Source organism: Balaenoptera ricei, chromosome 3 (genome assembly GCF_028023285.1).
Source record: "Balaenoptera ricei isolate mBalRic1 chromosome 3, mBalRic1.hap2, whole genome shotgun sequence".
Classification (NCBI taxonomy): Eukaryota; Metazoa; Chordata; class Mammalia; order Artiodactyla; family Balaenopteridae; genus Balaenoptera; species Balaenoptera ricei.
In genome coordinates, this window is record NC_082641.1 from 117105096 (window position 1) to 117129732 (window position 24637).

The 24637-nt window shown below is 43.5% G+C and overlaps 1 protein-coding gene across 6 annotated transcripts in view; it reads right to left on the bottom strand.

Annotated features, from left to right (window-relative positions):
* SIL1 (SIL1 nucleotide exchange factor) overlaps window positions 1–24637 on the bottom strand; it is a 313911-nt gene that overhangs the window by 261288 nt on the left and 27986 nt on the right. For 3 of the 6 annotated variants that reach the window (XM_059917201.1, XM_059917195.1, XM_059917196.1), the window contains exon 1: window positions 2417–2636. The exons of 1 other annotated variant lie outside the window; for it this stretch is intronic. The gene's annotated coding sequence lies outside the window, so the exon portion shown is untranslated. Of the gene's footprint in view, window positions 1–2416; window positions 2637–19930; window positions 19997–24637 lie in introns of those variants that run through there. 2 more of the 6 variants (XM_059917198.1, XM_059917200.1) reach the window with 2 other exon arrangements.

Consider the following 24637-nt stretch of genomic DNA (forward strand, 5'->3'; position numbering starts at 1 on the left):
AAAAAGGCACAACTTGCCTTTACAAACGCCCCTGTCTTTCAGAATATTCTCATTTATAGCAAATCTTCATTCTTTGAGGGTGAAAACAGTTATTGCATTCCTACGTCCCAAGAGCTTTCATATGTACTACCTCATTTAACCACTCTTTAAAATATTATTCCCATTTTTATCCCATTTTTGTCCAAGGTCATATGGCTAATAAGAAATAGATTCAGAATCAAAACTCATGTTCAGGGAATTCCCTGGCAGTCCAGTGGTTAGGACTCTGCCCTTTCACTGCCGAGGGCCTGGGTGCAATCCCTGGTACGGGAACTAAGACCCCACAAGCCTCGTCGCGTGGCCAAAAAAAAAAAAAAAACTTATGTTCACCACTAGGTCCACTTCAAATGAACTGTTAATTCACCTGAAGTCAAGGGACAAGATTGCTTACCCATGCCATTTGGGGTTTAAAAAAAAAAAAAAAAGTATGGTATCATGTACTAATGAAACTGATCTCTCATATGGTTCAAAAATGTCTCTGTCAGAGTTGGATTTTCAAAACTACTTTGTACAAAGGCCATATCAAAAAAAATTTTTTTTTATATGGGAATTCCCTGGCAGTCCAGTGTTTAAGACTCCACACTTCCAATGCAGGGGACACAGGTTTGATCCCTGGTCGGGAAACTAAAATCCCATATGCCGTGTGGTGCAGCCAAAAAAAACAAAAACAAAAAACAAAGGCCATATCACTTAAGTGATGCCACCCTCAACCCCCTCCACTTGCACCTACACATACCGTTCTAAAGGAGAACAAAACTCAGTGAGAATTAAGTTCTGGCATGTTTATTTCAAACCCTTTTTTTTAACTTTCAGTTTCACTTCATTATCCTTTTCTCCTGTCAATGAAACACACCAGGGCTCAAAATTGGTCTCTGCAGAGAAGTAACAGCTGGTATTCAAAGACAGCAGGAAAGGTGAAGAAAGCAGGAATCAGAGGACAAGGCAATTTCTCATTCCTGAGCTACCACATCCCTACTAACATACTCCCCATTCCCATCGTCTGTAAAATGGGGGCAGTAAGTCTTTTCTGTTGCCAATTTCATCAGAACAGCACATGTATTAATTAGCTGGTAAAATTCACCAAACACCCAAAAGAAAGGTAAAAATAAATCTGGTGTGGCAACACCTTTAAAACCCAAGGGCCACGTTCTCAACTGAAGCCACAGACCAAGTCCTGATCCATTTTAAACAAACATCAATCCTAATATCCTCACGTCCTGACTCCCATCAAAATCCTATCCAATCTCCAAATCTGGCTATAGTGTTATCATAAAAGAAAAGAGCTTGGATGGGTTGGGAGCTAAAAAGACACATAGATACAAAACACATCTTTCACACTGTCAAAACAAACACTGTGTTTATAAAAATCAATTTCTTCTCTTAGCAAACATGGAGGATTCATTCTTTGCCTACCTACCTAGTCTGGGTTTAATCTAACCCCCTCAATCCCCCAAAGCAGTTTGCCTTTTTGTTTTGTTTTATTTAGGCCGGAAAGCCAGCTGGACTTGAATCGAGGCCAAGCATTTAAAAATATTAGAAAATTGATCTTACATATGAATCATATTTTTTAAATTATTATTATTTTTTAAGGCATCAAACAGCCCTCTAGCTCCTCTAGTGCAAAGGAAGCCTCCACTGGCCTCTTAGGTGTTGGGCATTTCCTGACTCCTTGTTTTTCCCACTTGGGGCTCATATTTCAAATGATTTTCTCCTGCCTCCTGTAGCAGAGAATTTCAAAGCGAGGATTTCCAGACCACCTAAATCAGAACCACCTGGGAAGGATTGCAGGTGCCCATGCCCCACTTTACCCAAAATTCCTGTAAGTAAAACCCAGGGATATGCACAACCTTCTGGGTGATTTGAAACACACCAAAGTCTCTAACCCCTACTTTAAAGGCAAGTATTTCATCTACCAGGGCAAAGGATAACACAAGACAGGAGTGGAAATACGACGCGGGTAAGGCTCAATTCCACATGGTGAAGAGACACCAGAATGTCAACACTGGAGCAGCTGGACAAATGCAGAAATTGAGGCCGGGAAAAGGGAACAGGGAAGGGAACTAAAACAGATGCGAAGCCAAACGCCCGTCTCGGACCCCCATTGCCTCATCTCCTGGACTTTAAGCAGGGTTACGGGAGACGTTTTGAGTGGGAAAAGTAGAGAAGGCAGCCTTGGGCTGAGAAGCCAGGTCTGCGGAAACTAGTGAGGAGCCCAGAGCCCCCCTGTACGTCCCGCTTCGCAGACACCAGGGGAGCGACATGTAGGGGCCCCACAACACTGCTGGGAAGGCGCCGGGGCCTCTGGCGGGAGGAGACCCGGGCAGCGCCCTGAGCCCCCAGCCCAGGCCCAGGGCCGGGCGGCCCTCACCGCCCCTACCTTCGGCTTCCAGCCCGGCAGCCGAGGGGCAGACACAACCCCCACAATTCCAGGCGGCCGCAGCGGCAACCAGCTCCCCGTACGCAGACGCAGCGGCCACCGTCAGAAGCCGTGAGCGCGCGGCTATTATGTCACTCGCCTCCTCGCCCAACTGTCGTCTTCCAGACAGCGTACAGCCACCTCACTCCCTTTCCCGCACTCGGAGTTGTCAGCCCCACCCATCCCGGCTTCTGTTAAGTCCCGCCCCCTAGCGTCTATCTCAGCAAACCTCCTGGAACTTATTTACCCCAGTATCCCTCCGCCAGCGTGAGGTACCCGCGGGCCTGGTTTTGCTCCTAAACCAGAACTTAACTTCTTCCTAGCGGAAGGATTATCAGAAAGAAGTCAGAGGAGGACTTCTCTGGTGGTCCAAGGGTTAAGACTCCGGGCTTCCACTGCAGGGTGTAAGGGTGCGATTCCTGGTTGGGGAACTAAGATTCCCACAAGACGCATAGCGTGGCCAAAAAGAAACCAGAGGTGGTAGGGAGTAAAAAATCAAACTGGTGTGACTCAGTTGGGATAAAGCAGTAAGGAGTCTGAAGCAATAAACAGTCCTTAGAAAATTTATGCAGAATAGGGCACCTGCAAGTCACCTACTTTATATACTTATGTAATGTGTGAATTGACAACGACCAATTATTTTAAAAATAAAAGTCACCAGCAGCTCTAATTCCGTTTTACCACTGAATATCTTATTTATATACGCCAGGTGTTGCGTATACATTATATTTACTTCTTATAACTTTTTTTTTTTTTTTTTGCGTTGTATCTGTGGCTGAACGCGGGCTTTCTCTAGTTGCGGCGAGCGGGGGCTACTCTTCGTTGCAGTGCACGGGCTTTTCGTTGCGGTGGCTTCTCTCGTTGTGGAGCATGGGCTCTAGGCGTGCGGGCTTCAGTAGTTGTGGCTCGCAGGCTCTAGGGCGCAGGCTCAGTTGTTGTGGCGCACGGGCTTAGTTGCTCTGCGGCATGTGGGATCTTCCCGGACCAGGGCTCGAACCCGTGTCCCCTGCATTGGCAGGCGGATTCTTAACCACTGCGCCACCAGGGAAGCCCCTCATAACTTCTTAAGATCAGAACTGTCACCCCCTTTTTATAGATGGGGAAGCTGTGGCTCAAAAGAGGTTGAAAGACTTACACAAGTTCATACAGTCCGAAAGTGCTATAACTGGGAATTTAAGTCAGAGAAAGGATAATCTAAACAATAATAGCAAACAATCAACCTATCTGTGGAGTTCCTTTCCCTTTTCCATGTATTATGTGAGCTTCTAGCAGTTAATCTACTTTCTTGATTATGTTTACTTCAAGCAGATGGAAGATTGATTTCACAACCATGAACAAACTTTGGTTAGTAGCCTGGGAAGAGAGAACAAGCCCCTAGGCTTCAGTGAGTAGTGCCACTTTATTAGAAAAACCTACATAAGATAACTTCCCGGGGACTGGGTGGGAAAGGACAGAGAACAGCTCACTTTTCCCATGGAACACCCAGGAGGCTGGTGAGAATAGCTGGGCCCAGGAATAATTCTAGTTTGTGTCACTGCCTAGTACCATGAGGACAGATAATAAATGTTCAACAAGTATTTACTGCATCAGTGATACATTGCAGAGTGAACATATAAATTACAATTGAGCCTGACACAAGTTATAAAAAAGATATTAGTAAAGTACTACAAGAGTAAGATGCTTAAAAATAGAATAACTCAAATCTCAGAATTCATACATAAATGCATGAGCCAAGAGAAGAGTCCAGCTGGACACAGAGCTGCCAACACTCACAGGAGCCTGCCTTCCTTCTTGGGACAGATCTAACCAGCTCAAATATGTGCAGAAGGAAAATTCTGTGTCCCCCCAATCCCCAAACCTCTAAAAGCCCTGATTGAGAACCCCTTCCCAGGGGAACTAGCTCCAAGCTCAAGCCTACTGAGCTGCTAAAATCAGAGTGCAGGGCTGGGCCTAAGCAGATTGCCTCTACTCTCGTGGCCCCCAAACAAGGAGGACCACTGTAAAGGTGGAAAGTTTGAAATCCAGGGATCAGATTGGGTGGTGGGATCACGTTGATCTCTTCTGTTTCCCTATATTACTCTTGGAATTGAGCGGAAATAAGTTTTAAATTTTCTTTTCAATAAGTAAACAACAACTAAAAAGCCTTCTGTCCCTTACAGCTCTGTTGGAGAGCTTCCAAATTCCCTCTTCCACTCCCCAGAAGAGCAAAACCTTGGAAAGGTAAAGAGCCAGGGGAACCACCTTCAACCTTGCCACCATCAATTAAAGGAAACCACAGCACCCACCCCCAGAGCCCTGGCTAAGCAGAGATTTATATGATCAATCTGGCCTACCTCAACAAGCAAAATGTGTGAATAGATCATTTCTCCTCTGATCAAACTTTCTCAATTAATCTCCGACAAGCCTGATACCCAGTTGTGTGAAAGCATTCCTGGCATCAGGAATTGGCTCCCTGCTCTCTCTGGATGGCCCTAAAATGTTGAATGTGGGGAGCCGGAGCCCTAGCTCTCTGTCTCACCACCCTATTGTCCTGCCCCCTCCTCTCTGTGTACCCCCCAATCCCAGCTCTCACCATACACTTTATTTTTTTTTATTTATTTAATTTATTTATTTATTTGGTTGCACCAGGTCTTAGTTGCAGCAGGTGGGCTCCTTTAGTTGTGGCTTGAGGGCTCCTTAGTTGCAGCTCGCTAGCTCCTTAGTTGCAGCACCTGGGCTCCTTAGTTGCAGCAGGTGGGCTCCTTAGCTGTGGCATACAAACTCTTAGTTGCGACATGCATGTGGGATCTAGTTCCCTGGCCAGGGATCGAACCCCGGCCCCCTGCATTGGGAGCACAGAGTCTTAACCACTGCGCCACCAGGGAAGTCCCTCACCATACACTTTAAATCCTGCTGCCAGGAATCACTTCTGAACTCCAGACATTTTATTTACTTGAACATGAGTACCAAGCTACATGCGGTAAGGATACATCTCTGATACTATCCCACCTGTTCTTACCCTCAAAGAGCTCAGAGTCAGATGAGAGACACAGAAATGTAAACAGATCAAATCAACACAGTCCAGCAAGGGCCATAAAACAGAAATATTAACAAAGAGCTATAAGTTCACACTGCTGTCTATCTTTCCAGATCCCTTACATGAATAAAACTTTTTCACATTCATCATCTTGTTTGCTTCAGACAGCCCTATGAGGCAGATGGGGCCAATTTTTATCCCCATTTTACAAATAAAAGAAAAACTCTTCTCTCTGAACTCTTCAGAGCTGTGCTGTCCAACACAGTAGCCTATAGCCACATGCAGTATTTAGATTTAAATTAATTAAAATTAAATAAAATTTTAAGTTCAGTTCCTTAGTCACACCAGTCACATTTCAAGTGCTCAAGAGCCACATGTGGCTAATGTCTACCATATTGGACAGTGCAGATTATGAAACATTTCCATCATCGCTAAAAGCTCTGTTGGAAAACAGTGCTTTAGAGGTCCTGAGAGGCTGAGAGTCAGTGCAAGGGCAGGAGTGTGAAGCTAGAGAGAGCTCTCTGCATTCCCAGAAAAGCTAAATCGAGCTGCCAACATGGAAGAAGCAAGAAGCTGAGAGTGAGAAGCTGAGGGGCACTGCCGAGGAGACCAAGAGGAACTGGCCATCTGAACCAGGGTCCTCTACTACCTGTGCTGCACTCAGATGCAGTAGGTGGCAGCAGCTAAGGCAGGGCAAAGACGAGATGACCTCTGCCCTGGGACCAGGCACACTTGAGCCCATCAGCAGCTTCCTTGGTGCCAGTCAGGAATTCTAGGTCTCTCTATCCCAGGAGACATCAACGACCCGTGTCTGTGCTTTGCTCAGGTGCATTTCTGAAGGCCTCAGTAGCAGAAAAGGAAAATTTAAAAAACAGTGTTTTCAGCCCCTGTGAAAGGGATGTGAGGCCTCTGGATGGCAGCCTCCCACCTGGTAGAAGCCTTTGGCATCTCCAGGGGGTTTTGGCCAGAAAAAGGTAAGTAAATTTAAGCTGCACTTGCTTTCAGCTAAACAGGCCTCTCTGGTTCAAAGGGAAAGCACACAAAAGAAGAGACTCAGAAGACAGACAAGATTCAAAGGGTTCTCACCAAACAGCTCCCACTGAGGCCAAAGCTAAACCCCAAGAACCATGATTCTGTCTCCAGAAACACCTTCAACCACACACCTACTCATGTACATAGCCATTTGACACAAATGTACTGCCTATGGGCACGCGCAAAGGCACTGAATCACAGGAACACACACACAGAGCAGACACAGCTACAGCCGCATAACAAAGCATCCACAGTCATTTATTTAGCAATTTGGGCAGGGCTTGGCAGGGAAGAATAGACTCTGCTCTGTGCACTGTCCACTGGCGTGGCTCAACTAAGGCGTGGTTCTCACTCACATGGCTGGCAGTTGACGCTGGCTGTCAGTTGGGACCTCAGCTGGGGCTGTCAGCCAAGACACTGACAAGTGGCCTCTCCCAGTATCTGCTTGGCCTCCTCACAACTTAGTGGCTGGTTTCCAAGAATGAGCATCCCAAGAGAACCAAGCATTAAGGTGCATGGTATTTTCATGATCTAGCCTCAGAAGTCACGTAGCATTATTTCTGCCATACTCTATTGGTTGAACCCTTCTCTCCTCTGACATTGTCCCTAATAAAGGTCCCCAAGCACCAAAGCTTTGGGAGATCACATGTGGAGAATAAGGCTTGCCACGTGGCATGTCACAGGACGTTGGATCATCAAATCCAATATCGTTGTCAGCAGAGAGCCTAGAATTGGGGTTGTAGAGCAGTGTAAGAACAGGCTTTGAAATTGGACAGACGTTTTAAGTCCTGACTGCCCCTCACTAGCTAAGCAAGTTGCTTTAACCTTAACCAATGTTAGAGGTGTGTTTCCTTATTTGTAAAACGGAGATAATATTAGTACTCACCTCAGTAATTGTTATGGAGATTAAATGGGATAATATGTATAAGGCATTCAGCCCGGTGCCTGGCACAGTAAGTGCTGAATAGTTCTTAGCTATTACTATTCTTTTCCATGCCTGTTGGCTACACAGATGTTGTGCTAGAAGCTGGGCAAAGTTAAATCACACACATATACACATGTGGGTACTTATAGACTCACACAGGGGATCCGGCTTTATATCCTTACTTATATTCTAAGTAATTATCCCACTCTCAGACGTACACATATTACACACATATTATACATCATGCCCAGACTCTATAGGAGCTTTTGCGGAAAGGTTGGAAGAAGAGGTATTACTAAGGCAGACAAATCCTCCTTCCAGTCAAAAATGAGACACAAAAAAATGAAAGGTATGGCAGTGTCTCTGGGACAGAGGATTTCAAGGAGGTTCTTCTGGGGAAAAGAATACTGCATTTTCTGAGCTGGGTTAGAGTGACAAGTTGAATGGTTTTTCTCAGCAGTGTCTTTATTAGTCCATATGTTGGAGCACACAACAGGCCAGCTCAGGTGTCAAGGGGCTGGTCACATGCAACTAATCATTCTTATTTGTTTACCTAGTGTGGCTTCCCATTTCCCCATAGCCTCTGCAGAGATGCCCAGGGTGGGAGGCATTGGCACCAAGATCATTATGGAATTATGAGACCCATCGAACCATCATTAGAGCCACTGTGGGGAAATAAATCTTCCCTGGCTAGAACTGGACTGCACAGCCATGGGAACCCTCCTAATGTGTGTTCCTTAGGAACTGGCAGGGGTAAGAGCTGAAGAGTGGGGTAAGGTTAAGGGGTCCTTCTCCAGGGCTGGGGATCTAGGGGCTCTGGCCTTGTCCACTCCTCATCCTGGGGAACAATGATAATAATGACAACCTAATGTTAAACAGAAATTTACAGTTTATATCACTTTCTTGCATTCATTATACCATTTAATTCTCATAGGAATCCTGTGAGATGCAGGATACATTGTCCATCATTAACCAAAAAGGAAACTGAAGTTCAAATACTCTGAGAGATGCGGCATGGTAGAGATGACCCATGGTAGCCCCAAAATGGAACATGTGGAATGGAGTGCTTCTAAGAGTCCAGTTAGACCTCAGCTTTGATCTATCTGCAAATCTGATATTTTCATATTACAAATAGGTCAGATTTTATCTACCAGAGTATATCCATTAGTTAACAAATTTATTGAGTTCATAAGCCAGGTGGTATGCTAAGAGCTGGCAATATATGGTGAGTGAGCTGACTTAGTCCTCAAGTAAATTAAAGAAAGCCTCAACTTTTCTGCACTCCTGTCATTGACAGGTGGGTTATATTTCCCCTCCCTTTGAATCTGGGTTGGCCTGTGACTGCTTTGACCAATGGAGTACAGAAGAAGTGACACTCTTCAATTATAAACCCCATCTTTCAGAGTTTCCATTTTGGTTTTTTGGATACCTGAGCCACTCTTTAATAAGTCCAATCACTCTGAGGGAGGGACAGTATGGCAAGGGGCCCAGCTGAGCCCAGGCTTCCAGCTGACTTGCCAAGGTACCAGACATGTGAGTGAAGCCTTCTTGGACCCTCTAGACCAGACCAATTTCTAGCTGAGTGCCGATGAGCGGTGCCAGTCAATATCACATAGAGCAGAAGAATCATCCAACTAAACCCTTCCTGAAGTCCTGTTGCACAAAATCATGAGATGTAACAAAATGGTTGTTTTGGCAAACCTCTTCTATAAAGGGCCAGATAGTAAATACTTTAGGCTTTGTGGGCCATGTACCATCTCTGTCACATATTGTTCTTGTTTAGGGGGTTTCTTTTACAACCCCTTAAAAATGTGAAAAAAAAAATTCTTAGTTTTTCAGTTATATAAAAACAGGTGAAAAAAAAAAAAAAAAAAAAAAACAGGTGAGGGACTTCCCTGGTGGTGCAGTGGTTAAGAATCCACCTGCCAATGCAGAGGACACGGGTTCGAGCCCTGGTCCTGGAAGATCCCACATGCCACGGAGCAACTCAGCCCACAACTCAGGAGTTGTGCACCACAACTACTGAGCCTGCACTCTAGAGCCTGTGAGCCGCAACTACTGAAGCCCGTGTGCCACAACTACTGGAGCCCATGTGCCTAGAACCCGTGCTCCGCAACAAGAGAAGCCACCTCAATGAGAAGCCTGTGCACCGCAACAAAGAGTAGCCCCCACTCGCCGCAACTAGAGAAAGCCCGTGCAGCAACGAAGACCCAATGCAGCCAAAAATTAATTAATTAATTAATTAATTAATTAATTTAAAAACAACAGCAACAACCAAAAAAACAGGTGGTAGGCTGGATCTGGCACATGGGTCCTACTATGCCAACCTCTGCTTTAGGCCACTAAGGTTTGGGGTAGTTTGTTACCTAGAAATAGCTAACCAGAACAGCCCCTTCCTTCATGAAGCTAGAAGATTGAGGAAGACAACATAAAACAAAAAAACAATTACTAGTTAATCAAATTGCTACATATGCTCCAAATGCCATGGGACTTTAACAGCACTGATGGCTCCAGGAAAGGACTCCCCCAAAAGGTAACATTTAGACTGAGACTTGAAGGATGACTGTAAGTTTGCAGGTGAAAAGAAACAAAGAAGAGTATAGTGGGCCCACCATTTTGGTGAACCATTTTGGTTCAGTGTGGGACTCTCTGAAGGGCAATACTAGCTCCAGAGCTCTCTCTTGGATTGGTGAAGGACTTCTTCCTCCACCCAATCTTCTTCTGCCTCCTTCCTTTAATAGGTATTGTTCCCTATGAACATCTGGAACCCTGAACTCAGTCTCAGTTCCTGCCTCTGGAAAACCCAACCCATGACACTTGCTAAAACAAAAAGGGAATTTATTGACTCACGTACGTGGAGAGTCTACAGGCAGAGTCCTGAGTGTCAAGCAGAGGTAGATTTAGAGCTCCAACTAGGGTGACCAACATGGGACACAGGACTTTCAGTTCTAAAACCAGGAAGGTCACAGACAAACTCCAGTGTATAACCAGGTCTTGATATCTCTCCATGGCTTGGCTCTACTATCACCTGGGTGGGATAATTCAGTCTCAGGCTCTACACAAAGCAAGACAGGTCAGCAGGTTCAGACCCTGTATTCTCTCAAGTTGGAGACCTGCAAGAAGGAAACTAATTTGCTACCCTTATAGCTCTAAATAATTGGATTGAGTCATATTGGCTCTCATTGGCCTGCTTGAGTCATGTACCCTTATTTTATTTTTTTTTTAATAAGGTTTATTTATTTATTTATTTATTTATTTATTTATTTATTTATTTATTTATTTTTGGCTGTGTTGGGTCTTCGTTTCTGTGCGAGGGCTTTCTCTAGTTGTGGCAAGTGGGGGCCACTCTTCATCGCAGTGCGCGGGCCTCTCACTATCGCAGCCTCTCTTGTTGCGGAGCACAGGCTCCAGACGCGCAGGCTCAGTAGTTGTGGCTCACGGGCCTAGTTGCTCCATGGCATGTGGGATCTTCCCAGACCAGGGCTCGAACCCGTGTCCCCTGCATTGGCAGGCAGATTCTCAACCACTGCGCCACCAGGGAAGCCCCCCTTATTTTTTAAGTTTAGTGTTTTTTGTTTTTGGGGGGTTTTTTTTGGCTGCACCGCGTGGCATGAGGAACTTCCCCAACCAGGGATGGAACCTGCACCCCCAGCAGTGGAAGGGCGTAGTGTTAACCACTGGACCACCAGGGAAGTCCCAAGTTTAGTTTTTTTTAATTGACATAATTCACTTACTAAAAATTCATCCTTTTAAAGTATGAAATTCAGTAGTTTTTAGCGTACTCACAATGTTGTACAATTATCACCACTATCTAATTCCAAAACATTTTCAGCACCTCAAAGAGAAACCCCAAACCCATTAGCAATCATCCCCATTCTCCCTTCCTCCAATCCCTGGCAGTCACTAGTGTACTTTCCATCCCTGTAGATTTGCCTATTCTGCATATTTCATATAAATGGAATCATATAACATATGGCCTATCTTCTTTCACTTAGCACAATGTTTTCAAGTTTCATCCATGTTGTAGCATGAATTAGTACTTCATTCCTTTTTATGGCTGAATAATATTACCCTTGTATGAATATACCAACATTTTGTTTATCCACTCATCACATTATGGACATTTGGGTTGTTTCCGTTTTTCATTGTTATGAATAATGCTGCTATGAACATTCCTATACAAGTTTTTATTTGAAGACCTGTTTTAAATTCCCTTGGGTATACACCTAGGAGTAGAATTGCTGGGTCATATGGTAACTCCATGTATGGCCCCATTTTTTAAGCAATCACTGTGGCCTGGAGGATGGAATCGTCTGATTGGTTTAAACCTAAGTCACGGGCTCTACTCCTGGTGCTGAGGGTGGAGTCAGTTTCACTAGAACAACACGGACTGAGGAGAGAATGATGTTTCACCAGAAGGAAATGTGGAACAGCTAGCAGATGCAGGGTGAATGGACTCTAGGCAGCAAATCCACAGATGACCACTGCAAATAACTACTTTTACTGAATGCTTACTATGACCCAGGCACTATGCTAAGTACATGCATTATCTCATTTAACCCTGCTAGCAACTTAATGAGGTTTCTACTCTTATTCCTATTTTACAGATGAGGAAACTGAGCCTCAGAAAAGTTGAGTAAGTTGCCCAAGTTTGTGTATCCGGGAGGTGGGAATTTGAACCCAGGTCTGCTTGCAAAGCAAAGTGTCAGAGAAAAAACAGATTTTGAGTTATTTCAAAGTGTATCTACTAGAGGCTCTTTTATTTCACTTGCCCAACATTGTTATAATCATTGTAGAAGAGTCTGTGTAACCAAAAATTTCCTTTTACATCAGGAACAGGGAAGAACAGGTTTTATAATGAAAAAAATCACAGTTGACATTTTTTTCCTTTAGATTTCCAAGTAAGCTTCCAACTTAGTGAGATACTGCATCATTGGCATTGAAATTAAGCAGCTATATTTCTCAGAAAGCCCCCATGCTTCTTGTAACCAACCATCTTTTTCAAATAGGTCTAGCAGAAATTCAGCTAAATTTCTCTTGTCATGAGATTAGGAAATGCAGAACACCACATCATGCTCTTAACCTCCCTCAGACATGATTTACAAGAGCTCTTATCACAGGCTCTTCTGCAGTCCTCATGGTGAGGACCTGAGGCCAGGGATTTCTGACTCTCTGCTCCAGTAGACCAGAGCTTGGGCAGTGTGAGATGGGTGGGACAGAAGATGTGAGGTTGCCAAAGAGTTGAAAGGGTATAAGGAGTTGCATTTCATTGCCCCCACACCCTCTGCCGAATCCAAAAGGCTAGTCTTTGGAATATCATGGAAGAATAACTTCATATTAAGCTGCATACTGTATTAAGCTTCATACTAAGCTTCAGGCTTACAGCACCACACTGACATTTAAGAGACTTCTTCCCACCACCTCCTCCTCCCCAGTGTACACACATCCCCACCAAAGCAACTTGCATCCTAAGCCCTTAAAAGATTTACTGCCAGTATCACAGACAAATTAGTGAATGCCCCAGCAGTTGTTTCCAAAGACAGGACAATCATTTGCATGAGGAGTTGAATGCCATCTGCATTATATTTGCAAGTAATTTTCATATCATGTCTGCTCTGTCAGAATGTACATAAATCCTTTATACTTTTGCTTTTTTATTTTCTAAAAAGGACTACGCCTCCACATCCTGCCCAGACTGTCTGGTAAAATTACCAGTTGAGTATTCCTAGCTTGCTTGTGAAGAGCCTCACATGCCATGCTAAGGAGATCTCAAACTGTAGCGAATCCCCAAGGATATCAGAAACCAGTTTGAGATGCTTCCTTCATTCATTTATTCAACAAATCTTTACTGAACACCTACAATGTGCCAGACACTGTTCTGGGTGCTGAGGATATATCTTTGAACAATGAGATAAAAATAATTACAGCATTAAAAATTAAATGCTGGGGACTTCCCTGGTGGCATAGTGGTTAAGAATCTGCCTGCCAGTGCAGGGGACATGGATTCGAGCCCTGCTCTGGGAAGATCCCACATGCCCAGAGCAACTAAGCCCGTGCGCCACAACTACTGAGCCTGCGCTCTAGAGACCATGAGCCACAACTACTGAGCCTGTGTGCCACAACTACTGAAGCCCACACACCTAGAGCCCGTGCTCCACAACAAGAGAAGCCACTGCAATGAGAAGCCCATGCACTGCAATGAAGAGTAGCCCCCACTCACCACAACTAGAGAAAGCCTGCACACAGCAACGAAGACCCAATGCAAATTAATTAATTAATTAAATTTTTAAAAAATTAAATGCTGGCATTTCAGAAGATCACTTCTCACCAACCCAATCAATAAATACAAGTGCAAACCAACACTAAAATCTCAAAGTGTTTGGCTATAAGGTAGTCATCTGGGTATTACAGACTACGCTTACATTTTTAAAAATTAATCCTGAAATTAAATAATACATTTCTTTTCTTAATATTTATTTATTTATTCATTTATTTGGCAGCATCGGGTCTCAGTTGTGGCATGCGGGATCTTCGTTGCGGCATGCGGGATCTTTCATTGCAGCACCGGGCTCAGTAGTTGTGGCATGCTGGCTCTCTAGTTGTGGCGCGCAAGCTTTAGAGCACGCGGGCTTAGTTGCCCGTGGCACGTGGGATCTTAGTTCCCTGACCAGGGATCAAACCCGTGTCCCCTGCATTGGAAGGCGGATTCTCAATCACTGGACCACCAGGGAAGTCCCAAATAATACATTTCTTAAAGGGTACTGAAGACCCCTGAGAATACATCCACAGTGATCCATGAGCCCCAGGTTTGAAAAACACTAACTAGAGAGTCATTAAAAGATTTAAGCAGGGGACTTCCCTGGTAGTACAGTGGCTAAGACTCCACGCTCACAATGCAGGGGTCCCAGTTCAATCCCTGGTCTGGGAACTAGATCCCACATTCCGCAACTAAGAGTTCGCATGCTGCAACTAAAGATTCCACGTGCCAGAACTAAAAGATCCCACATGCCGCAACTAAAAATTCCGCACGCCACTAAAGATCCCACAAGCAGCAACGAAGATCCCTCGAGCCGCAATTAAGACCCGGTGCAGCCAAATAATTAAAGAAAAATAAATTTAAAAAAAGATTTAAGCGGACTTCCCTGGCGGTCCAGTGGTTAAGACTGTGCTCCCACTGCACAGGGCACAGGGTTCAATCCCTGGTTAGGGTAAGATCCCACAAGGAAATGACCTAGGTTTGTGTCTTAGATCTTTCTGGCAGCTCCATGGAGGGTGGGCTGGAAGCAGTTTCAGGTCAGAGGCTAAGAGATCAGAGAGAGACTTCAATAGTCTGGGTGTGACTCAGATGTGGCGCTGTCCACACTGCCAGCCTCATAAACCTTGGCCCCCTCACTGATGCCTGTCTGAAATCAAGTCACAACACTTACATGGTAGCTTCAGAAGTTTTACATAAAAATTTGTGCAGTCACAGAGAGGGGTCACAACCTACATCATTTCACTTGAAAAGTCAGGTCTAGACATGTCTATCCAAATTCTCTTGTGCAGCCATAAGTGGACGGTCCTTCTCAACTCTTCCATCACCCAGCTCTCAACTGACTCTAGTGTCTCTCTTCTTGATCTTTTAAACTCTGGGACTCCAAATACATCTTGTCTTAATTTTGTGGAGCAATTCAACTTCTATTCGAAAATCCCAGGAGTGTTTGAAAACAATGGGCCGTTCAGTTCCAGGACCTACCCTGTGGGAAGTTATAAATAACTTTAAAAAAAAATTCTGTCCTTAAGTAAAATCTAGTAAGAACATTATCAAGAGCAATAGCTCTGTAATGGAGAGAAGAGACACAGATAGATAGCAGAGGGAGAATCATGATTATAGGGGAGAAAGGAAGCCTATGGCCAAATACAAAGATTCAAGGGGTAGGCCACAAACAGCTCTCATTAGGTCTTAGTCACATGGTTAGGGTGGATTGCTTGGTTTAGAAGCTCAGAAGTATCCAGACAGGGTCTGGTTAAAAACCCAGGGTAATGCCAACCAAAAAGAGGAGAAAGGTAATGGACAGGAGTCCAAGGAGAAGTGAGATGTAGAGAGATGTAGCAGAAAACAAAAGAAGAGCTTCAAGAAAGAGGGAGCCAGCAATGGAGAACATTACAGAGAGGTCAAGTACAAGGAAAACTGAAGAGAAGTCATTGGATCTAGCAATTAAGGTGACCAAAAGAGCAGTTGTAGTGAGGTCTTGTGGGAGATACTGTTAATTATTTACCCCAAAGCTATTTTCCCACCCTTCTTCCCTACTTACAAGGACTACCTCCCACTACAGGGGAGGCTGGATAATTTCTCAGTACACCTTCCCCCACTCCTTTAAACCCAAGGATAGACAAGTGACCTAGTTCTGGGCAAAGGGACTTGGAAATAAGCCTGGAAGCTTATGGAAAAGATTTTCCTTTTCAATACAATAGATATCTTCAACCCCTTCCTTTCCCGCCTTGAAAGTTGTATATGAGCTCATGCTATTCAGAGCTGTGGCAGCCGTCGTAGGACTATGGGGGGGGACAAGCTCAAGAATGGAACAAACACCCTGGCAAATGAGAAGGCAAATGAGAAAAGCCCGGATCTTTGTGTGTGTGTGTCTTTCTGTCTGTGTGTATGTGTGTGTGATCTTAGTTCCCCAACCAGGGATTGAACCCGGGGCCACAGCAGTGAAAGCACCGAGTCCTAACCACTGGACCACCAGGGAACTCTCCAATGCCTCGACCCTTGATGGTATTACTGAGTGGTGAAATTACCCAAACCTGAAGCTACTTACCTCTGGATTTCTTGTTATATGAGATAAATAAATGTTCTTACTTCTTAAATCACTGTTAGTCAACTATTTCATTATTTACAAGCATGATACATGGTGAACATGGAAGCCAGAATTACACTTACTGAGGAGGGAATGGAAAACAAGAAAGTAAAGATTCTTAGTGTTGTCCAGTGGTTTCCAAATGCCAATTAATGAACTAGCTGCATTAAAATTACAGAAGGAGCTTTCTAAAAATACAGCTGTCTCTCCTTTATTCCTGGAATATTCTGATTCAGTAAGTCCAGCACAGAGCCCAGGGATCTTGCTCTTTAATAAGGGCCCCACTGGTACACCATTTTGGAAAGTTGTTGGCACTTTCTTATAAAGTTAAACATACACGTATACACCTACCCTATAACCTACAATTCCACTCCTAGATATTTACCCAGGAAAAAGAAAAATATATGTCCACAAAAAGAAGTGTATGAGAATATCCATAGCAACCTTATTCATAACAGCTGAAACTGGAAACAAGCCCAAATACCCATAGCAGAAGAATGAAAGAGATCAAGGGCTGGGGATGATTACAAAGATAACCAAGGGGGCTTCCCTGGTGGTGCAGTGGTTAAGAATCTGCCTGCCAATTCGAGGGACACGGGTTCGTGCCCTGGCCCGGGAAGATCCCACACGCCGCGGAGCAACTAAGCCCATGTGCCACAACTACTGAGCCTGCGCTCTAGAGCCCGCAAGCCACAACTACTGAGCCCACGTGCCACAACTACTGAAGCCTGAGCGCCTAGAGCCGGTGCTCCACAACAAGAGAAGCCACGACAATGAGAAGCCCGCGCACCGCAACAAAGAGTAGCCCCCGCTCACTGCAAATAGAGAAAGTCTGTGCACAGCAACAAAGACCCAATGCAGCCAATAAATAAATAAATAAATAGATAGATTTAAAAAAAAACAAAAAAGATAACCAGGGGACATTGGAGGCCTGACCACAACTGGATATCAGACCCTGGAGCCAATGAGCACAGTTCTGTGGTTTTCTCTGATAGCCTCGAGGCAGGAGCAGAGTAAATGAATGTTGTCCGAGCTATGTGTGGGAATTAGAATGGGACGGATGAAATGACAGGATGACAGGAGGCAAAGGTACTAAAGGCAGTGGCGAGAATGGAGGCAAAGTGACTATCTCTGTCTGAGGTCTCTTTTTTTTTTTTTGGCCGCGCGGTCTCAGTTCCCCAACCAGGGATTGAACCCGTGCCCTGAGCAGTGAAAGCACAGAGTCCCAACCACTGGACTGCTAGGGAATTCTCTGTCTGAGACTGTTTTTGAAACACCCCTGTCCAGGCTTCCCTTATTCTGCCCCCTTTAGCTCTGCCCTCCATGTGTTTCGTGCCTCCTCTTCCTTGGATTCAAAAGTAGGAAAACCAAAAAAAAAAAAAAAAAAAAAAGTAGGAAAACCAACCAACCCATTTTGCACACTGGGACTGAGGCTTAAAGGAGAGAAAATAGGAAAGGTCAAAGTTGGTGTTGAGCGAAGCGAAGCAAAAGCTGAGGGCAAGACAGAGATGTCCCTGAGATATTCAGCCTACCTGGGGACCCTAGAAAGGGCAAAGGCAAATCCCAAGTTTGTGTGGCAGCCAAGGAGGTTGACCCTGCTCTCACTGAGGGTCTGAGGAGCTGTCATCTATGGGATAACTGGTAGCCTGAAAAATTAATTGGCCCGCTCCGGATAGGAGATAAAAGGAAAATTCTATCCAAGCAGGTGTCACACTAATTTGGCAGGAGGCTGGGTGCTGATTTGCATATGTCAACATCCTCTTCCCTTATTCTTCCCTCTCCCTCAGTCAGGCTGGTTTCAAGCTGCTCCCTGGGGAGGAGCATCAGAGAAGTGCAGCCTTGCATGGATGAAAATTAGGCTTTCTAAGGAAAGAAGTCCTGGAAAGGAGAGTGGAGACAGCTGTAACCTTACAGCTCTAACTTCCCTTCCTCTCTCTCCTTGCAGGCTCAGTAAAAGGAAAGGAAAAGAAACCAACACTATCAAAGGTCTACTTTTTATCCAGCCCTATGCTGAAAGCATTTAACCTAATCTTCCGAACAACCCTGCAAGTCCAAGATCATACCCAAGTAAGGAAAGAGGAGTTTGGGGGAGGGGAAGTGTCACACAGCTAGGGAGGGGCCACGCCAGGACCCCAGTGCATGTCAGTCTGACTCAAACTCTGAACTGTTTCTACTATAATGAGCTGAGTGGTGTTTTCTGTGTGTGTCAAAAATTAATCGACCCTATAGCCAGTGCAGATACTTAACTGTAGAGCACTGACTTGCAGGAGAGGGCTCAATTTCCCTAATTCCCAGGGCACCTAGTGACACACAGAGCAACAGCTAAGACTGTCACCCACCAACAATAACAACAAAACAACAATGGGGGACTTCCCTGGTGGCGCAGTGGTTAAGAATCCGCCTGCCAATTCAGGGGTCACGGGTTCAAGCCCTGGTCCGGGAAGATCCCACATGCCGTGGAGCAATTAAGCCCATGCACCACAACTACTGAGCCTGCGCTCTAGAGCCTGCAAGCCACAACTACTGAGCCCACGAGCCACAACTACTGAGCCCCCACGCCACAACTACTGAAGCCTGTGTGCCTAGAGCCTGTGCTCCACAACAAAATAAGCCACCACAATGAGAAGCCCGTGCACCGCAATGAAGAGTAGCCCCCACTTGCTGCAACTAGAGAAAGCCCGTGCACAGCAATGAAGACCCAACACAGCCAAAAAATGAATAAATTTATTTTTTTTTATTAAAAAAAAAAAAACAATGGGAGCCACTACTTCTCGAGATCTAAGTGCTAAGTATTGTTTTAAGGGCTTTACAGGTATTATCTAATATTTATCTTCACAATACCCTATGAGGCAGCCAAAGATTATCCTTTCAAGCACCTATGGAACATCTAAAAAACTGATCACATACTAGACAGAAGAGTACATCTCATCAGATACTTTTAAAAATCAATAAACCACTTTCTTTAATCAAAATAGAACTTAACAACAAAAAGATAACAAGGGTCCCATGCATTTGGAAATGCTTCTAGACTCATGGGACAAAAATTAAATCAAAATGAAGATTAGCAGATAAAGTGATACTTAAAGGGAAATGTGTGGATTTAAATGCTTATATAAAAAAAGCAAAAGCTGGAAAAAAGCATCCAACTCAAGAAATTAAAAAAGAACAGACTAATCCAAAAGACAGTAGGAAGAAGAAATCACAAGACAAAGCCAAATTTTAACAAATTAGGAAATAGAGATACTATAGAAGATCGATAAAAACTTTTGATAAGCTCAATCAAGAAAAAGAGAAGGCATAAATAAACAATATCAAAAAAATTTAAAGGGGACATACCGGCAGATATAGCAGAAAATTTAAAATCATAACAGAATACTGTAAAGAACTTTAGGTCAATCAATTTTAAATTTTGATGAAATGGATAATTTCCCTTAACATGGAAAAACAATCCTATAGTGGAGATATTATTATTATTTCTTTTCAACAGATAAGGAAACTGAGGAACACAGAGGAACTTGTTCAAATTCCCATACTAGTAAGAGACAGAGTCTGGATTTGAAGGCCCAGGCAGTGGACCTCTAACTCATCCTTCCTCCTTCCCACATTTACTGAGCACCTGCCACTGTGCTAGGGATTATAGGAATAAAAGACAAAGTTCTTACCCTCAGGGAGCTCCCAATCTAGGAGAAGAGATGAGGACAGGGAACAGGGTGAGTCGAGTGAGCTACCTAGAGCACAAAATTTAAAGATCAATTTACTCTCACTTGCACAACTTTCCTTAAATTTCGCTCTCTAGTCTTGGGCCTGCTAATAAGCATAATCACAACTACAAAGTTACATGCTTTCCACCTTGAAACAGGTAAGAATTTTGAGCTATGGATTGTGAGGAAAGGGCATTCCAGGCAGGGGGGACTAGTATGAGCAAAGGACAGAACAGGGAAGCAGCATGATCCCTGGTGGGAACTACCAGCAGTTTGATATTTCAGAGGCATACATATCAGTGCAAGGTAAAGAACGGCAGAGGAGAGGCTAGAGAGATGGCCAGTGTTCATGTCATTGTAGGTGCTAAGGATTTTTGACTTTACTCTGAAGGTTTAAGCAGAGGAGTGACACGGGCAAAGTCGTATTTTATATGAGCCCTCTGGCTGGAAAGTGGATGGTGTTGGGGGCAGGAACAGGCTGAAGGCAGATGACTTAGGAGGCCATAGCAGCATCCAGGCAAGAGATGAAGAGAGCCTGCTCTAGGGCAATAGCGGTTGGACTAAAAAACAGGAAAAGGATTTAAGAAGTATTTGAGATGTAAAATTGGCAGGACTTAGTGGTTGACTGAATGTGGGAGAAGAAAGTGTGAAAGGAATCAAGAATGAGGCCCCCACCACCCAGTTTCTATCATGAAAAACTGGAGTGCATAGTAGTAATATCAACTTCCATCTCTTTCTTGATTCATGCATACATCCAATAATCTATCCAACTTTTTAGTCATTCATTCATTCATTTTTTGATTCATACATCTATATATCCATCCATTTATACATCTATCCTTTAATCAAATTCTTATGTGTCAAAGCGCCATGAAGAATACATGTATAGGGCTTCCCTGGTGGCTCAGTGGTTAAGAATCCGCCTGCCAATGCAGGGGACATGGGTTCGAGCCCTGGTGCGGGAAGATCCCACATGCTGCGGAGCAACTAAGCCTGTGTGCCACAACTACCGAGCCTGCGCTCTAGAGCCCGCAAGCCACAACTACTGAGCCCACGTGCCACAGCTACTGAAGCCCGCGTGCCTAGAGCCCATGCTCTGCAACAAGAGAAGCCACTGAAATGAGAAGCCCGCGCACCAAAACAAAGAGTAGCCCCCGCTCACTGACACTAGAGAAAGCCCGCACGCAGCAATGAAGACCCAATGCAGCCAAAAATAAATAAATAAAATAAATATATTTATTTTTTAAAAAGTTTAAAAAAAAAAAGAATACATGTATAAAAAGGTATACTACTTGGCCTTACTCATTTATTCATTCACTCACTAAACGTTTATTGACATCCTGCTATGTGCCAGATACTATTGCAGGTAATAGAGATATAGCAGTGAAGAAACAAAAAAGGTCCTGCTTAAGGACCTCATATTTTAGTGGAAGATACAAATAGAAAGCTAAGAAATAATATAATTTCAGGTAGTGAAACTTCTTTGTAATAAAAGAAACCAGAGTTCCTTGGAGAAATGGCTGATTCTAGGGATGGGGCAGGAAATATACAATATGAGCCTGGAGCATCTTGCAGTACCAGAAAGAAAGGAAGGACTCAAATAGAAACACAATGATGGAAGTATATCAAAGGGACATAAGAGCCAACTTGAAAGGGCTCCCAGTAACCAAAATTGGAACAATCTGAGGAACAAAATAAAGTATTACTGGATTATAACCCCAAGTAAAAAATAAGTATACATGAGTACTGATTTAAAAGAATTGACTGAATAAACAAATAAACATGGGAGAATAGACAAATCTCTCTTGCAGAATTCCCAATAATTTATGTAGATACCCCACCTTCAAGGAGGTGGAACACAACTCCCCACTTATTAAGTATGGGCTGTACATAGTGACTTCATTCTAAAGAGTACAGTAGGGAAAGGGAGGAGGAGTAACTTTACAGTGAAGAAACCTAGCAAACTTAAACTCAGCCAGATGATCAATAATAACATCAACAGTAATAAGTCATTCTGATTGATATGATGTAATGAGAATTGTACTTTACTTTTGCAGTTTCCTCCCCAAAACCCATAACCCTAATCTAATCACAAGAAATCTCAGGCAAATCCCTACTGAGGGACATTCTACAAAACACCTGACAAATACTTTGAAAGTGTCAAGTTCATCAAAAACAAGGAAAGTCTGAGAAACTGTGTCATAGTCAAGAGGAGTCTAAGGAGACATGATGACTAAATAGACTGCAGTATCCTGGAAAAGAAAAAGGACATTAGGCAAAAATTAAGAAAATCTGAATAAAATATGGACTTTCGTTAATAATAATATATCAATATTGGCTCAATAGTTGTGACAAATGTACCATACTAAAGTAAGACGTTGTTAACAGGAAGGGAAACTGGGTGTGCAGTATATAGAAACTCTGTACTGTCTTTGCAACTTTTCTGTAAATCTAAAACTATTATAAGATTAAAATTTTATTTTTTGTAATTTTTTTAAAATAAATTTATTTATTTTTGGCTGCACTGCGTCTTCGTTGCTGCACACAGGCTTTTCTCTAGTTGCGGCGAGTGGGGGCTACTCTTCGTTGTGGTGCGTGGGCTTATCACTGTGGCTTCTCTTGTTGCAAAGCATGGGCTCTAGGCGCTCAGGCTTCAGTAGTTGTGGCATGCGGGCTCAGTAGTTGTGGCTCACGGGCTCTAGAGCGCAGGCTCAGTAGTTGTGGCACACGGGCTTAGTTGCTCCGCAGCATGTGGGATCTTCCCAGGCCAGGGTTCGAACCCATGTCTCCTGCATTGGCAGGCGGATTCTTAACCACTGAGCCACCAGGGAAGCCCTAAAAATTTATTTTTTAAAAGTGCTTTGAAGAAAAATAGAACAAGGTACAGAATAACCAGTAATAGAATGGTGCATATTTTAGATGTGGTGGCCCAGGAAGTCTTCCTTAAGGTGATATTAAAACAGAGTCTGGGGAATTCCCTGGTGGTCCAGTGGTTAGGACGCTGCACTTCCACTGCTGGGGGCCCAGGTTCGATCCCTACTTGGGGTACTAAGATCCTGCAAGCCATGCAGAGCAACAGAAAAAAACCAAAAAACAAAAAACAGAGCCTGAATGAAGTGAGGGGAGAGCCATGCAGAAATATTAGAGAAAAGAGTTTATCAGGCAGTGGGATCAGCAAATGCAAAGATCTTGACATGAGGGCACATTTGATATGCTCAAGGTCAGTGACCCTGGAACAATGTAAATGACAAAGCTACTTGGAGAGGTAGGCAGGGATGAGATTATGTGCAGCCTTTTTTCTTTATTTATTTTTATTTTGTATTTTACTTACCTTATGTTTTTTTAATTGTGGTAAAATACACATAACATAAAATTTACCACCTTAACCATTTTTAAATGTACATTTCAGCATTGTTAAGTGCATTCACATTGTTTTTGAGCAATCAATCTCCAGAACTCTTCATCTTGTAAAACTGAAACTCTATACCCATCATAAGGAGTGAAACCATAATAAGTATATTAGTTTCCTATGACTGCCATAACAAATTTCTATACCTTGGTGACTTAAAACCACAGAAATTTATTTTTCCTGTCAAAAGCTCAACATCAGTTTACATGTATTCGTAGTTCATTCTTTTTTACTGCTGTGTAGTATTCCATTGAATGAATATACCACAATTTATTTGGCCATTCTCCTGTTGATGCACAGTTGGGTTGTTTCCAGTTTGGGGCTATTATGAATAAGGTTGATACGAACATTCTTGTACATGTCTTTTTGTCCACACATGCACTCATTTATCTTGGGTATATACCTAGGAGTCGAATTATTGGACAATAGTATATGTTTAACTTTAGTAGAGAGTGACAGTTTACCTAAGGGCATTTCCCAGTTTACATTCCCACCAGCAGTGAATGAGAGTTCCAGTTGTTCCACATCCTTGCCTACACTTAGTGTTGTCAGAATTTTAGCATTCTGGTGGGTATATAATGGTACCTCAGTGTGGTTTTAATTTGCATTTTTCCTGATGAATAATAAGGCTGAGCATCTTTTCACTGGACAACTTTGAGCAGAAGGGAGACGTAATTTAATCTTCTTAAAAGATTACTCTGACTCTTGAGTTTAAAATAGAAGAGGTAAGGAGTAGGGGTGGAAGTAGGGAGACCAGTTAGGAAGTAATTACACTAACCTAGGTGAAAGAGGATGATGGCTTGAACCAGGATGGTAATGATAAAGTTAATTTGAGGTGGTCATATGCAGAACATAGTTTGAAAACATAGCTTACAGAGTTAACTGATAGATTGAATGTGGGGACTGAGGGAAAGAGAGGAGTCAGGAATGGCCCCTAGGTATCTGACTTGAGCAACCAGGTAAAGGGAGATGCCACTAGGATTGTGCAGGGAATGGCAAGCTAGAAGGGTCAAAGAATCAAGAAATTTTTTTGGACATACCAAGCTTGAGATTGCTATTAGATATACAAGTGGAAATGTCAGGTAGGCATTAGACATCTGAGTCTGTAGTTCAAAAGAGAGGTCCAAACTAGAGATATAGCCATCAGTATAGAAAGTATTTAAATCTTGATGCTAGAGAAAATTACTTAGAAATGAGTATGGGTAAAAGATATATCCCTGGGACTTGAACTTGTAGAAGGCATAAAGATAGGGAAAGGA